Here is a 16,886-nt window from a genome sequence, read left to right on the forward strand (position 1 = left end):
GAAGAGCAGGTAATAAATTCCCATATAATAATAATTAATATGTTGAGCTGCATGCGGGTTGCAAGCTCATCTTATGCAGTGTGTGCTTTCTGGATAAGAAATGGGCAAAGTGCAAAGTAGCCATAGGGGAGGGGATACTCTGTACATTCTCAGGAGCACCCTGTACTTTAGTATCCTCCCTTGTTCCAGGGATGGGTACGATTCAGTTTAAATCTTGCCACTGAGCTACAACTCCCTACAAGCAATCCTTTCTTCATTCTACAAAACCTAGATGCCACTTGGTTGTAAACAGAACCTCTCGGAGGTTTAGAAAAATAAACATGAGCATTGTCGATAAAAGACAAATGCTAAAAACGGATATTTTGAAAACTGGAAACATAATTAAAATCAACAATAAGCTAATACAAAATACAAAATTAAAATGCATGCCAGCACCCTACATGTCTGGAAACAAAAATGCTTCAAGCAGGGGCCAAAACGAGTGCAGGGAAGGCAATGTCAATAGGCAGAGCGTTCCGAAATGCAGGTGCTGCTATGCTAAAAGGTTGATTTTTTTGCCAACGCAGAGGAAATGTAATGCGGCACCTGTAAGAGGACCAGTCCCACAGACTGAAGCAGCCCTCAGGTAACCTGGTCCCAAGCTGTTAAGGTCTTTATATACCAAGAGTAACACCCTGAACTTGGTTGGGTATCAAATGGACAGCCAGTGTTCTGCGTGCCCCTTTCTTTATCTGTCTCTGCCCACTTCCTGTCTGCTTGTTTCTTACTCCTGTCCATTCTCCTGCCCTCGATGTGTGCTGGCATTCTAGCCTCAGCCATTTCCTACACCCCGCCTTGCATGTGCGTAGACCCTTTGTGAACAAGAGGCTCATGCAGAGGCTTCTCCCTTGGGATCGAAGCAGCCGGCTCAGTGGCAGGTTTGATCCCCAGCATCTCCAGGTAAGGCTGGGAAAAAAGATCCTGTCTGAGATCCTGGAGAGCTGCTGCTAGTCAAATACTGAGAGATGGACCAAGCTGCCTCCAGAGCAGGGCTGCTGCTTCCTCTGCATCTCCTTGCTTCGCATCAGCCCTGCTGCCCACTCTACCCAGCCCCTGAGAGTTGACGCAGAGTTGGATAGATTAACAGGAAAAGTTAGATACATAAGAGACCAAGTGTTCACCAAAGATTGGGAAAAGTATGTAGATTATCTGGAATGTATTAGTGAAGGGCAAATAACGCTAAAGGGATTTAGAGACGCACTGTGAAAGACTAAGAGTTATTGTGCAAAGCAAACAGGAATTAGGAATTGGTATAATGACAATATAAGTAATGAAACGTGTAATTTTATTTATTGCTTCGAATGATTTACGGACAGGCTGAAGGAAGTCCCGTAAGAGACGACTATGTTATATGGATGATATGGAAATGATAATTGCTGTTTATTATTTTTAATTTTTCTTTTCTGTGTATTTTCTTTGTATTTGTGTGTTACCTTGTGTGTTTTTTTGGAAATAACTAATAAAAAAGAATAAGAGGACAAAGGAGATCACAGAAAGGAAGAAACTAAAAAAAAAAAAAAGAGAGAGAGTTGACAAGTTTTGGCATTCTTCCAATCATCAAGCGATATGCAAATTCAAAGAAATATAGGTGGGTGTGCTCCTGCACCCAGTCTTGTATTTAACTACTTGCCTGGTCGCCACAGGTGACCAGGAATTCCATGCAGGCGAGTAAGCAGGCTGGTAGAAGAGGGACCGATCACTTCAGAGCTGCCATTGAGGGTCAACCTAGTTGGTCATCTGCTTGGAGACCACATCCCAGTTGCGGGCTCACTGACCTGCTCTTTCTCTTCCCCACTGCAAGCTCCTTGTCCACCATCCCTCGTTCTGGCTCAGTAAACCAAGGAGGATCAGTAGATGCCTCTGCCTACCTGCTCACTCGTTAGCTTTGATTTTTTGCCTGCAGAGGAGCAGGGTGTGATGATAACAGCAGGGGAGACCAAGGCTCATAGTGGGAGGGGGCAGGTGAGCTGGTCCCAAGGCACTAAGGGCTTTATATACTATTTGTAACACCTTGAACAGGGTGTGTGGTGATCTGTCTCTCCTCCACCAGCCCTCTTGGTGGAAGTCGGTTGTTGACGTTGTTATGAACCTGCTCAGCATGTAGAGCAGGGATGGGCAACCTGTGGCCTTCCAAAACATTCCCATCAGCCACAGCTGGCATGGCTAATGCTCAGGAAGGATGGGAGTTGGAGTCCAGCAAGAGACATTTTGCCTTGCAACTTCATGGTTGATTCTTCAGTTCAGATTCTCAGGGCTTCTGAATTTAAAGACCTTGCGAGCATTTCGCAGGCTGTTCTCCTTTCTGTTTGGATCCTTGGGGGTTATATACCAACAACATCTGGAAGGCCACAGGTTCCTTTTCCCTGGTCTGAAAGCTCCTGCTCAAGTCCTGCTTGTGTGAACAATAACACGCAACACGGTGGCTAATAATTTGTTTTTGTTTAGTCGTTTAGTCATGTCCGACTCTTCGTGACCCCATGGACCAGAGCACGCCAAGCATGCCTGTCTTCCACTGAATCTTTATAACACAATATTCTTTCAAAGTTCATAAATAGAAGAACTATATATATAAAGGAAAACACAAAGAATGAGATTCAAATGAATGTTAGGCGCAGTCAGTCTCTAAGGTGGAGGCAAAAAGCCTTTCCAAAGTCAATGTCCTACAATTGTGTGATGGTAGGCTCTCTGGGCGTACTCCGAGCACAGCAGCAAACAGAACAGTTTTCCCAGATAATAAACTGTTTCAAAGATTATTCTTCATCAGCAAACAACTGCCCTATAAGGTACAACAAATAGCCATGTATCAGCAATCACCGAAAAGTGTAGCATGCTGCTGCTGAAGAATCATCTTTGAAACAGTTTACTTATTTGTGGTTTCCTATCTATATATATATATATATATTATTCTGCTTACGAACTTTGAAACAATATTATGTTATAAAGATTCAGTTAGCATATTATTAGCCATCGTGTTGCGTGTTGTTGTTTAGGCTGTTCTGTTTTTGCACACAAGGAAAAATGGGGGGGGGGGAATAAGGATGATATGTTTCTGGATAATATGTTTTGTTTTAATTTTGAATAAAAAATAGTTTTTGTTTTTTTAAAAAAAGATATGTTTTTTGTCTTTGGTCCAGCAGGGTTCTCCTTGTTGCAGGAAATTAAAATGCCAGTCACCCAGCTGAAGTGTCCTTCCGGCCTGCCATTCTGACCAACCCCAGGAGGCGGGATATAGCCACCCTTTTATTTTCCCACAATGCCCTAACTGTAGCACCACTCTGGGGCATTGTGGGAAATTAAATGGGTGACCACTTCCTGCCTCCTTCTGCAGCTTAGAGAGCTGCTACCATAGCCTGGTAAACCTGCCCACTGACCAAGGAGTGGGGACATCAGATGGCATTTCACTCAAGTCCCTCCCTCCCCCCCCCAAAAAAAACCCCACACCCTGGAACAGGACCTGCCTAGTATTCTGATTAATGTTAAAATTATTTTTCTGGCTTTTCTGGATGAAGAAGTCGAGGGGAGGTTGGGGCTGCTGGCTTTCAGGAACCACAACCCATATTTGCTAACGTTGAACATGGATTTGGAAATCTGCCTGGACATTTTCAAATGCACATGAAATTTTCGGTTCAGAATCCCATTGCTGACAAACCTATTAATGGTCACCCATATAAATTATAGCACACAGACTAGCACTGAAAAAAACAACAAACGATTGAAAGGCAAAAGGCCACACACAGGCACACTTTCAAAAAAACAAAACAAGTTATCTGTGCAGCTGTAATTACAAGCCCTTCGATCTGTTCTGACACACCCCTCTCTCTTTCTCTGCAAAACTCCCTCTCTCTGTCCCTATGGGCTCCCTCTCCCAAACCATTCCTATCTCCACCCACCCTGACCTTATCTGTTCATCTCTGCTCCTGGCATACATTGCTCCCTGGACATTTAAAACAATCTATCTCCCTGCTGTGGACATTCATGTGCGCCGGCATCACGGAGCCTCAAATCCCCATCTCCCTGCTTATTTTTCTCTCCCCAACATCTTCCCACCCCAGGCAAGAGGTTGGGCCAAGAACATGGGTAGGCAACCTAAGGCCTGGGGGCCAGATCCGGCCCAATTGCCTTCTAAATCCAGCCCGCGGACAGTCCGGGAATCAGTGTGTTTTTACATGAGTAGAATGGGTCCTTTTATTTAAAATGCATCTCTGGGTTATTTGCGGGGCATAGGAATTCATTTCCCCCCAAAAATATAGTCCGGCCCCCCACAAGGTCTGAGGGATAGTGGACCGGCCCCCTGCTGAAAAAGTTTGCTGAACCCTGTCCCAGAGGATAACAGTCCAAGGGCCAATGTGGCATAGTGGTTAGAGTGTCAGGACTAGGACCTGGGAGACCAGGGTTCGAATCCCCACTCAGCCAGGAATCCCACTGGGTGACCTTGGGCCAGGCTTCCTCAACATCGGCCCTCCAGATGTTTTGGCCTACAACTCCCATGATCCCTAGCTAGCAGGACCAGTGGTCAGGGATGATGGGAATTGTAGTCTCAAAACATGGGCCGAGGCTGAGGACTCCTGCCTTGGGCCAATCACGACCTCTCAGGCTAACCTTCCTCACAGGGTTGTTGTGGGGATTAGATGAGGAGAGAGAGAACCACATTTTGCCACCTTGATCTCCTTAGAGAAAAAATATGGGATGTGAACACAATAAATACATAACACAACCTGACCAGGGTTGGGCAAACAGGTCTACTTCAGTTTCTCATTTTTCCAAACATCCACATTCCCACATCAGTTTGCAATGTATTTTTATTTTTTTAGTAAATAAGTCCTTGTGGAAGTTGCTCAGCATTTTAGTTGCTCCTAACATACGCATGCACATATGCAATTTTTGCCTAACGTAACACGTTTTTCCAAAGCAGCTTCCACGACAAAACCAAACTTCCAGTTTGGGGGCAAGCAAACCTGACTATGGGCTTCTCTAAGGTGGTCGTTCAATTAAGGCCAAAATCCTACAAATACTTTACCTGAGAGCATGCCCCATCACTGGCGCCAAGTCCAGGGGGCCCAGACATTCAAATCCCCCCCCCCCGGTACTTTCCGTATCTTGGAAAATATGGCATTGTCACAGTCCAAGACCACATGCTAGCCAGCCAAAAGCACTCAAGAGGGGCCACAAAAAGGGTGTGGCCTGGGAAGAACTCCAAGGCCATATAGAGAGACCTTGAGGGCCACATCTGCTCTCCTTAGGCCTGTGGATTAATGAATGAAATCTGCATACCTTTGCTTACTTGAGGGGAGGGGAATCATTCTAAAGAAATGGAGCATAGTGCAAGACCAGGGTCCAAATTCCCACTTAGCTGGGAACCTAACTGGGAGACTGTGGGCTAGTCACTACCTGTCAGCCCTGCCTACCTCAAAGGGTTGTTGAGAGGATTAAATGAGATGGGGAAGAAGCACCTTCAGCTCCTTGGAGACAAAGGTGGGATATAAATAAAACAAACAGTAAATAACAACAACAACGGCCCACACCCCCTACTTTCTTGTTCATGGGTCAAATACAGCAGGCATCCTCTTAAGAAGAGGCAAAGACCCCTGTTCAAAAAATGTGGGAAATCACCATTTCATTTTAAAGTATTTTCAGCCACCCACAACATTTCTCATCGATCCATCCAACCGATTGACCGTATTGCAGCCCTGGAAAACTCCCTGTTTTAGTTTGAAGCATGACTTTCTCCGAATGTCGTGGGCATGGGAGGGAAGTAGTGGCTAGTGGCTAGAGGCTTAGAGCAAAGGGCAGAGTTCTTCTGGGGCCTTTTATCCCTCCGCCTGCGAGGGCAGCAGAGTCTTAGCAGCTTCTCTCCAGTTGTCCTTATCTGTGGAAGGGATCTGGGGGTCTATGCTGGTTTTCCTTTGAAGGCGGTGGGGGAGGTAATCCAGCCCAGGATTCTCGAAACGGGGTCCTAGAGGGGCGAGTCTCCCTTCTCGGGGCAGGAGAGGATTCTTTGCAGGCTCGAGCTGGGAGGTTAAGAGAATCCGCTTTCCCTAGCTGTCAAAATCTCCGCAGATTTGCGGGCGAGGGGAAGCCTCTTGGGTTCTGCCTTCAGCTACAGGAGGGGAGCAGCGGTGTGGGTAGGGGGTAAGAGAAGAAGAAGAAGAAGAAGAAGAAGAAGAAGAAGAAGAAGAAGAAGAAGAAGAAGAAGAGGAGGAGGAGGAGGAGGAGGAGGAGGAGGAGGAAGAAGGGCTAGCCTGGCAAGGTCCCCACCTCGGACTCCTGGGTTCTTTCCTCTAACTGGTTGTGTAAACAACAAGTAAACACTTCTCCGTCTCCCAAGCTTTGCTCCCAAGCGACCCCCAACCGAGATAAGAATGCCCCTTCCCGACCCATCCCAACACACATCCCTCCAAAGGACTCACCTATTACAGACCAGGGGGGTCTCCAGCGGCTGCCCCCCAGCACCTGCAAGCGGGGCAGCTTCCTCCTCACGCTCTATTTCTTCCTCTCTGTGTGTCATTCTCTTTATCATTTCATCCCTCCCTCCCTCCCTCCCTCCCTCTCGTGTCCTCTCCCCGCTCCTGCCAACTATAAATAATCACTTCTCTCTCTCTCCCCCCCTCTCTCTCATTCTCTCTCTCTCTGGCCCAGGGCGCTGCAAAGTTTCTGCGCTCCGCTGCTTCCAGCCTTCAGCACCAATTGGCCTTCACTCGCCAACCTGCCTCGCTACCTGCTGGTTTTACCGGCAAAGAGGAATGTTTGGCTATGTGCTCCCGGAGCCGCTGTCCTTCTGAACGCGCACGTCCTCGACCTTGCACTTTCCTGGTCAAGGAATGTGTACAAAAAAGGCATGCTCTAGGGCGAAAGCGTGCGTAAAAATGCACGCATGGTTGTGGCAACGGCGTGCGAAGGTGCATTATACGAGGGGGAATTTCTTGCAGCCAGGTATGAGGCAGAAATGGCATAGAAACGTGTGTTTATCAGGGGAGATTTGGGCTAAAACGCTGATGAAGTTTCATGAGGAAGAGAAAGAGAAAGTGAGAGAGAGAGATCTGAATTTAGGATTGAGGAAATTAAAACAGAGAGAAACGGAAATTGACACATTCGCAGATCCCTATTCTTGGAGGCCACTCACTCACTCTTGGCTTAATCTACCTGGTAGGGTTGTTGTTGTGGGGCTAAAAGGGGGAGAGGGAGAACTCTGTATGCCACTTCGATCTCCTTAAAGGACAAGTGGAATATAAACAAACAAACCAATAATATCCACTCGGCATTTCTAAAATGTGATTGGGGGCCGTGGCTTCCAGCCTTTATGAATCTAGCATCCAACACAAGTCTAAAGCATAAGACCCTACCTGGGGAAATGGTGGTCTCTCCTTTACTGGTGGTGTTTAAGCAGAGACTGTGTGGCCATCTGTCAGCGATGCTGTAGTTGGAAGATCCCAGCACTGAGCCAGGAGTCAGTCTGCATGGCCTTCTGGGACCCCTTCCAGCTCTGAAAGGCTATTTATTTCCGTTCTGTTTCTCCTCTCCTCTCTCCTTCCTTTCCCTTTTGCTCCATTCTCATTTTCTGATGCCGTTTCAGCGCATCAGGGACCCTCTGTTAAAGGCCAACGCCAATAGAACTGGGATCAGCCTGGAGTTCAAACCATGCTTTTTTTTGATCCGGGTTGGCATCCCCTGTTCAGAGGAGACCCACTGAAACAGCTAAAGTAGACCCATTAGTTTCATTGGGCCTACTCTGAGCACGATTTGAGTTGGCCAGAACCCCCATCTGTTTATTTTGTAAAAACAGTATATATATTAAATGTTTCTTATTGCTCCTTATGGTGGTAGTGATGCTATTGCAGCTCAGGCCCAACTCACTCATTCAGGGGAATCTGTGGGTCCTCCGAATGCCACTGGACTGCAACTCCCAGTGTAGGCCCCTGCCTGGTGTCAATAGGCAGTGAGTTCCAAAGTATAAGTGCTGCCACATCACTTTCTCACAAATGCGGAAGGAGGATCACGCGGTGCCCATAAGCAGTGCCAGCTCTGCCCGTATGACTGTGAGTTCTCACCCACCACAGTTGCAACTTCCTGTGGAACAAAATTTTGGTGCCACTCACATCCTCAGTGTAACAGCCTGGATACATCATTTCATTCATGGCCTTTGGAAGGCAAGCGTCTGCAGAAGTGCTAAAAAAATGGACTGTGCCACTTCAAGTTGGAGATGAGCACATTTTTTAAAAAATGCTTGTTTACATTTTTTTAAAAAACTAACCTCCCTCCAGATAGAAAACTAGCTAGATCTAGCAAAGGGCTATGTTAGTTTTCTCCTTGCAGGAAGTGGGTTTGTTTTTAAAGGCAGGGGAGCATCTAAACTTGTTTTCCCCTACCTCCAGCCTGAAGTGGTACAGTCCATTTCACCCTCCCCACATTTCCTCCTCAGGCCAGACCTGAGAGACAAATCCTCAAGTGGTCAACACCCATCCTGTTCACAAGCATCCTGTGGCATGGCTAGGCGAGGCCAGCTGCGCATGGGTTGGGTGGGGGAGAGAACATATGCTTCACATCTAGGAAAAGAGGCGACAGTGCTCAAGAGCGTGATGTCTGATCTGGATACTTTTCTCCCTAATCCACGATGTGAAAATTATCCATAATTATCCCCCACGGTAAGGGAGATGCACTCTGTACCTGCACAGAGGTGCTGTTCTGTATTCTTACTCCCTGCGTTGCTAGCCTGACCCCTGGCATTGAAGACTGATGCAGGAACCAGCCCCTGGCAACAAGTTAAGGACCAGTGCAGGATGGCGTTGCTGGCAAATGTGGGTTCTGCTTGGCTGCAGGTCCACTAGGTCTAAGATTTGACTCAATGTGCAAAGCCGAGCCAAGAGCCAGGAATTTAACAGGGAATTCCAATGTCGTGTTTATGTGGCAGCAACCCTCCTGTACAGTGGTACCTTGGGTTACATACACTTCAGGTTACATACGCTTCAGGTTACAGACTCCGCTAACCCAGAAATAGTGCTTCAGGTTAAGAACTTTGCTTCAGGATGAGAACAGAAATTATGCTCCAGCGGCGCGGCGGCAGCAGGAGGCCCCATTAGCTAAAGTGGTGCTTCAGGTTAAGAACAGTTTCAGGTTAAGAACAGACCTCCAGAACGAATTAAGTACTTAACCCGAGGTATCACTGTATATTGAATGAGGTTTAGTTCACAGACCCTAGTAAGTGTGCCTAGGATGGCATACCCTCCAACATTTCTCCGATGGAAATAACGACGCCCTATTCAATAATAAATAGTAATAATAATACCCTGCTCATCTGACTGGGTTTCCCCAGCCACTCTGGGCGGCTTCCAACGTATATAAAAGCATAATAAAACATCTAAAAACTTCCCTACACAGGGCAGCCTTCAGATGTCTTCTAAAGGTTGTCTAGCTATTTATCTACTTAGCTTGGAGGGTTGCATAGCTCCATACCCGCCACTATTTCTCTGATGAAAATAGGAATGTCCTAAGGAAAAGTGGGATATTCTAGGATCAAATCAGAATCCGGGACGGCTTCTGTAAATCCAGGACTGCCCCTGGAAAATAGGGACACTTGAAGATTCTGGGATGGCAGCCTTCCAATGCCCGTGGCATTTTTGTGTGCTTCACTTTGGCTGGCTTGTTCCCGCTGCACACAGATGCAAGAGAAATGCAAGTGATTTGTGAAATACAGTGGAAATCCCTCTACACTTGTTTACAGAATCAGAATCAGTCATGTGGGACTCCCTCTAGTGGTTTTCTTTTTTTAAAAAACGAAACAAAAACACTTTGTGGGCATTGATCTCTCTTGGTCTCATTCTCTCACCGCCAAACACTCACTCTCGCTTCTCCATACCGAAACTTCCCAATGTCACTATTTTCTAGGGCAAGTCCCTGTTTCCTGATCTGGGGAAAAAACATCCTCTCACTGCTGCTTTTTGGGGGTTGAGGTTAGAGATGCCTTTGGAGGAATAACATACTGTGCCTATATCTGCACTAGAATCAGGCAAAGGCAAACAAACACACGCCCTGGAAACTCTAGCTCACTGGTCTGCTGTTGGTGAGTTAGGACCCACTAGTCCACTGTTGGAAGGACAGATCGTGAAGCTGAGGCTCCAATACTTTGGCCACCTCATGAGAAGAGAAGACTCCCTGGAAAAGACCCTGATGTTGGGAAAGATGGAGGGCACAAGGAGAAGGGGATGACAGAGGACGAGATGGTTGGACAGTGTTCTCGAAGCTACCAGCATGAGTTTGACCAAACTGTGGGAGGCAGTGGAACAGGAGGGCCTGCTATGCTCTGGTCCATGGGGTCACGAAGAGTCGGACACGACTAAACAACTAAACAACAACAACAACATGGACTTATCTGACCCCCGAGCTGTCTGAAAGCAATCCTGTATTAGGGAAATTTTTTTAAAAAAATGTTTAATGTTTTATTATGTTTTTATATATGTTGGAAGCTGCCCAGAGTGACTGGGGCAACCCAGTAAGATGTGTGGGGTATAAAATAGTACAATTATCATCATGAAATGGGACGTCCCTATTTTCATTGGAGAAATTTTGGAGTGTATGCACATTCACGACACAATGATACCACTTTAAACAGTCAAGGCTTCTCCCTCAAAGAATTCTGGGACCTGTAGTTTGTTAAGGGTGCTGAGAGTTGTTACCGTTCCCCATTCCTCTCACGGAGCTACAATTCACAGAGAAGTTTAACAACCGAGATGGTTGGACAGTGTTCTCGAAGCTACGAACATGAGTTTGACCAAGCTACGGGAGGCATTGGAAGACAGGAGTGCCTGGCGTGCTCTGGTCCATGGGGTCACGAAGAGTCAGACATGACTAAACGACTAAACAACAACAAGTCCACCGTTTCCCAAACTTGGGTTTCCAGCTGTTTTCGGACTGCAATTTCCATCATCCCTGACCTGCTAATTAGGGATGATGGGAGTTCCAGTCCAAAAACAAGCTGGAGACCCAAGTTTGGGAAACCATGAACTAGTGGATCACAGCCTGATCCAAGGAGGGTCGCAACAGGGACACTTCCCACCATGCAAATATATGGTAAAAAGATGAAGAGATGGGTCCCCAAATGCATGTTTAAGTTAAAAGCGGGACTGGATCTGGAAAGGTTGGAGACTGCAGCTCCATAAGACGAATCTCTGAGAGAGGGAGTGTAGCAAGGGATGCATTTGGACCCAGGACTCCTGCCTCTAGGCATGGGGCCTGCTTTTTTTAAAGCACGGCTGGTTTGTTGTGGTTGCATTGTTATTGTTTATCATGTGGTCATAGGAAGATGTTGCAAGCAGGCAGGGCCGGCTCTGCTGTTAGGCAGAGCTAGGGCTGGTCGACACTTCCCTTTGTCTCATGATTTCTAGCCACGTGTCCAAGAGATTCTATTTTTTGTCCCACTAGTTTGTTCCCTGGGAAACCAACAAATGGAGCCATCAAGGCAGGACTTTAGTGCAAAAGCCCAGAGCCCCATTTAGCAGGGCTGGCTTAGAAGCAGTGCTTTTCATCTAGGTAAAATCAAAGTGCTGGTATTCACTGGCCAGAAGGGCGTTGACTTGCCCCCCCCCCCCACACATGGAGGGAGTGCAGTCACATGATGTGCTGCCCCCTGCCAAAACATATTGGGGGAGCCGAAGCCCCCTCCACCCCCTATACCCAGCGCCGCTGTCAGCAAGCAGGTGGAGGAGGGGCATGGCCTGAAGCCAAGGCTGGGCAGTGAGGTCAGGCTAGCTGCTTGATGCTCCTTTGCCCGCCCACCCAGGTGAATAGGCCTCCCCACCCCGGCTTTGAGAAGGAGGCAGCAGAGCTCCAGGATCCTGCCAGACCATTGCACCCCTGAATGAGGCAAATGCTTCCTGGCCTTGCGGAAGGAGATGTGATGCTTTGAAGGGGTCAGAGAGTCCTTCCACCTCCTTCCTCCCCCCCCCCAAAAAAAGTGGTGGTACTGTGTATTGCTGCATGCCGCCAGGAAAAAGCACTGCTTCCCACATTTTGAGGTAAAATAAGCAATGCCCATTAGCTGCTGGTATGCGATTGAATCCCACCGCTTCTAAAGCGGGGGCTTTCCACAAGACTGTAAAGACCAGTGTCTAAGGGCCTTTCCAGAGTGTCGCTAAATTTGTGCAGGATTCAATAACACAATTTCAGGCCCTGCGATTCAAGTTGTTTTGGTGCTTTTGTGCAACAAACCTGCTTGCACACACCCCGGGACTTTTTTGCAGTAAGGAAATGGAAAATGCACTGGAAAGTGTGAGAGAACAACAGCTTGGCACAACGTTGTCTAACCTCCCTGCAAGCAAAATGGAACAAATGCTCAATAAACAGCCATCTAAACTCCCTGCGAAGTTTGTGCAAACTGATCAGGATGAATGCTCAACAAGCAAGTCACCTGGAAGTGAGCTAAGATTACCTAAGTGCACCTCTGCCCCAGAGCTGTTATAGATGATCAACAGGGGCAGTTTCATTCCATGGGAGAACAGAGATGTGAGTGCCAGGCAGTCTTGCCCTGCACTCCTCAAGCCAGAGTCTGCTAAAGCTCCCATCGTTCCCAGTCAGCATGGCCAGTCGGATGGGCAAATCAATTGATTTTGGTTTCTTTCAGTTTCCCAGTTTCCCAGCCTTAAGTTCAGCACTCCACATTCCCAGTTTGTGGTTTTTTTAAAAAACGTCTTCATAAAAATCCACCCGCATTTTAGGGCAAATTTGTCCTAATAGGCACATTTTTGCATGCAATTTAATAATAATAATAATAATAATAATAATAATAATAATAATAATAATAATAATGCATGATGTACGCACTTTTGCAAAGTGCTTCCCCCGCCAATATAATGCATTTTTAATGTCCCTTTCACCAACATATCCATTTTTATGGACACTTTGCCCCAGAAAATGCACTCAGCTGGAGGGCTGCATTGCAACATTTGGAGAAACGCTGTGCAGTATTTGGAAATCCACAAACGGCTTGATAAATCTCTGGCGGCAATTAAAATGGGGACATTTTCATCCCCATGAAGAGTTCACATATTGCTTCAGAAAGTGTGGAATGGGTAGGTTTTCCTTTAAATGCAAACCAATAGGTCAGGGATGATGGGAGCTGAAGTCCACAGCACCTGGCTGCTACCACATTGGCCACTTCTGCCCAACACGGGCTTTCTGCCCTCTGAGTGATTTGAAGTAGGTCACTGAGGCTTGTTTAACAATAGCAAATACACACACAAACCACCACCACCAAAAATGAGGCTGCCAAAATGGAAAAAAAAAAACAAGCCTGGGGTAAGGACCACAAATGGATTTTGATGTGGAAAAACGAAACAAAACTGCAGGCACTTCCAGACTGGGTGGGATTCAATCAGCAAACTCAGGTTGCATTGCTGAAGTTGATTTGATGCTCTTATGCCAGAAATCCCAGTGTCCCTCCACATCCCCGAAAAATGATGGAGAACTGCACTGGAACGTGTGGAATGACAATTGCTTGATGGAACATCTTCTAACATCCCTGCAAGCAAACCCAGAACGAATGCTGCATCACGGATGTCATCTAACACACCCTGCAAACTTTCACAGAATCACAGCATTGTAGAAGGGATTCCGAGGGTCATCTAATTCAACACTCTGCAATGAAGGAATCTCGATTAAAGCATCAATGACAGGTAAAACCTCCACTGTCAAACAGTTCTTACAGCCAGAAAGTTCTTCCTGATGTTTAGTTGGTATCTCCTTTCTTGTAACTTGAAGCCATTGGTTTGGGTCCTAGCCTCTTAGAGCAGGAGAAAACAAGCTTGCTCCATCTTCCATGTGACAGCCCTCCAGATATTTGAAGATGGCTATCATATCTCCTCTCAGTCTCCTCTTTTCCAGGCTAAGCATACCCAGTTCCCTCAACCACTCCTCATAAGGCTTGGCTTCCAGACCCTTGATCATCTTGGTTGCCCTCCTCTGCACATGTCCCAACTTATCAATATCTTTATTGTGGCACCCAGAACTTTGTGCAAACCGATCATGCCATTAGAGCTGCTTGGAAGGCCTCGTTTGCACAACAGGCAGCTCCTCAAAATGTCTGGACTTTTTGCAATAAGGAAACGTGCCAGAGAGAGAGTGTGTGGGGGTAACAGTGGCTTTGATGTCATGAAGTCTGGCCTTCCCTCAACCAAATCAGAATGAATGACCTAGAAGCACCCAGAGATGGACACAACTCTCTCTTCTTCAATTACAGTGGTACCTCGGGTTATGTACTTAATTCGTTCCGGAGGTCCGTTCTTAACCTGAAACTGTTCTTAACCTGAAGCACTACTTTAGCTAATGGGGTCTCCTGCTGCTGCCGCGCCACTGCACGATTTCTGTTCTCATCCTGAAGCAAAGTTCTTAACCTGAGGTACTATTTCTGGGTTAGCAGAGTCTGTAACCAGAAGCATCTGTAACCTGAAGTGTCTGTAACCTATTCGAGGTACCACTGTGCAAGAATACAAGTGTCCCCATTTTGATCATGACCATTCTGCAAGACATGTGTGCCTATCAACACAAAGCATGGGAGAAAGAGGGAGAAAGGGGAGGAAAGAGAAAAGGGAGAGGTAGATGGCTCTCTCCTCCTCCTCCTCCTCCTCTTCCTCCTCCTCCTCCTCTTTTATTTCTCCAGAAGCTGACCAACTCCCCCAGGGGACATTCTCCTCTGCTGCATTGGCTGCTGCACAAACCAAAGCTTCCAGCTTTTTACTATTCCACACTGGCGGAAGAGGGAGGAGTGGAGGTTGCAGCTGAGGTTATTAACTCAGTGGCAGCCCCAGCCCCGTGGAAGAAAGAGAACTATCCCCCCCTCCTCCAGGCACAACTACTCTGGCCTATGAAGTGAAGGGATGTGGTACTAGGAGGTCAAGGGGAGAAGCGCTCATGTCTGACTGAGCACACCCCACGTGAACTGACCAATGGGTTGTAGCCTAAGGAGTGGTGGGGGGTGTGGAGGGGGAGGAGGACGCAAGAAAAGCTGGGAGCCCTTAAGGACATTCCAGTAAATTCTTCTGTGAATGTTCAGTTTATTTTTTTATTATTATTAAAAAAGACACTTTGTTTTTAGGAATAACACACTATTTCTGACTGTGGTTCTGGTCAAGAGGTTCCAAGTGCTTAAAAAAATTATTTAATGCACCTTTGCCACATCTTTAAGGACACATTACTCTCACAAGGTGGCTTACAGGACTATTATTTTTGTTTTAAACCACGCAAAATATCAAAACATTGCAATGAGTTTCCAATACACTATTTCAGTATTAAAAACCAGCAGCAGTTAAAAAGTTCACAGCACAGGAAGCAAATTCGCCACAGACCACCGGAATAAAAATAGAAAGCGCAATTCAAAATCGCACTTGCCCAGCTGCCCCCGCAGCAATTGAAATGCTTTCAGAGCAGCTGGTTCATTAAATCCAGCATCCTATTCTCACAGTGGCCTACTAGATGCCTCTGGGAAGCCCACGAGCAGGACCTGAGCACAAAAGCAACTCTTTCGTGTTGTGGTTTCCAGTGAGTGGCCATTCAGAAGCATACTGTGTTTGACAGTGGAGGCAGAGTGCAAGCAGTAGAATTAGTAGCCATGGCTAACCAGGTGATTTTGTACGCTTGCCATGCACTGCAAACTGGCAACTTCAAGGCCTTGTTCCCTCTTGCACCAGCCTCTGATATTTTTGTTTTTCGCACCTGATCACATGCACTTCTGCCGTGGCAAAGGCAGCTACTGCAGTGGGAGTGATTTCCTTGCCTCCTTTCTCTCTCTCTCTCTAAACCCTTTCCTATGGAGCAAAGAGGTGGGAAGTTACGTTCCCTTTCCCCTCCAGATGTTGTGAGCCTACCAGCCCAAGAACACCAGTTAAACAGCATCTGTCACAGGAGCCTGTCAGTCAGTAATCACACAGATCAAGGATGGAGTTAACTCTTCATTAGCACAACCTCCACAGACTTGGCTGAGTGCCAGGCTTAATGAGCAGAGCAGCTCATTCCCGGTGATCTTCCTCCATGAAAATCAGTTGCTGAGTCTGAAATCCCTCCTCACCAAGGATTTCCCCAAGGAATTGGGGACGCTGCCTGCCTGCAGCCAATGTCTCCTCTGCCCTTTTCATGCCTCTATGGATCCTGGGAGACCAGTGTAGAGGGGAGCATGTTGCAGCAGCAGGCACAGAAACCCATGCTTCTTCACCAACCCGATTCATCTCTGCCTCTTGGCCTCCCTCCTCTCCTGCTCCAGCTTCTGCCTCCTATTCTGGACTGCTCTCTTCCACAGACTCCCCCCGCTCACTAAGCCCTGTCACCTCTTCAGTTTCTGACACCCCACCTTCCCAGCCTTCTCCCTCTTCTCCCTACGACCACTGTTTCCTCCCACTGTCCCTCTGCACCCAACAAGTCCAGGACAGCATCTTTTTATTTACCTGGCAAGATGTCCCATTGAGTTAAACAGGGATCGCTTCTGACGGAGCAGAGCGCAGGGGTGGGGAACTTCAGACTTGCATGTCTTTATCTGGTCCTTGGGCCACACCCCTTTCACAAGCCACACCCCTCCCTCACCAGCTGTGCTTCACATCCTCCTTGAGGCATCCTTGGACTCAGATGGAGACTCCTGCTTGCCTGCATGGAGGATAATGAGCAAGGAGGGGGTATGAGTGTGTTTAGAACCTGCTCCCTGCACAAAGGCAAACTTGTTATTAATTTCTCTGGCCACTTTGGTCTCTGGCCCCATCCACCTCAGGAATGGTCCCCCCACTTCAGAATGGGATATATCTCTCAAGGGCCCCCCTTTCCTATGCCTAGGATTGCATTGCGAGCCTCAAATGGCCATCCCTGCAATGTTAGTGGGA

General features: G+C 47.2%; 1 protein-coding gene across 5 annotated transcripts in view; it reads right to left on the reverse strand.

Moving 5' to 3' along the window:
* Positions 1-16,567, reverse strand: part of LOC309345754 (B-cell receptor CD22-like) — a 31,876-nt gene extending 15,309 nt beyond the window's left edge. For 3 of the 5 annotated variants that reach the window (XM_081869103.1, XM_081869107.1, XM_081869106.1), the window contains exon 1: positions 6,447-6,560. The gene's annotated coding sequence lies outside the window, so the exon portion shown is untranslated. Of the gene's footprint in view, positions 1-6,446; positions 6,561-7,890; positions 8,008-16,460 lie in introns of those variants that run through there. The other 2 variants (XM_081869104.1, XM_081869105.1) reach the window with 2 other exon arrangements.
* Between the last annotated feature and the right edge of the window lie 319 nt (positions 16,568-16,886).

Source organism: Podarcis erhardii (genome assembly GCF_964252035.2).
Source record: "Podarcis erhardii genome assembly, chromosome: 7".
Taxonomy (NCBI): Eukaryota; Metazoa; Chordata; class Lepidosauria; order Squamata; family Lacertidae; genus Podarcis; species Podarcis erhardii.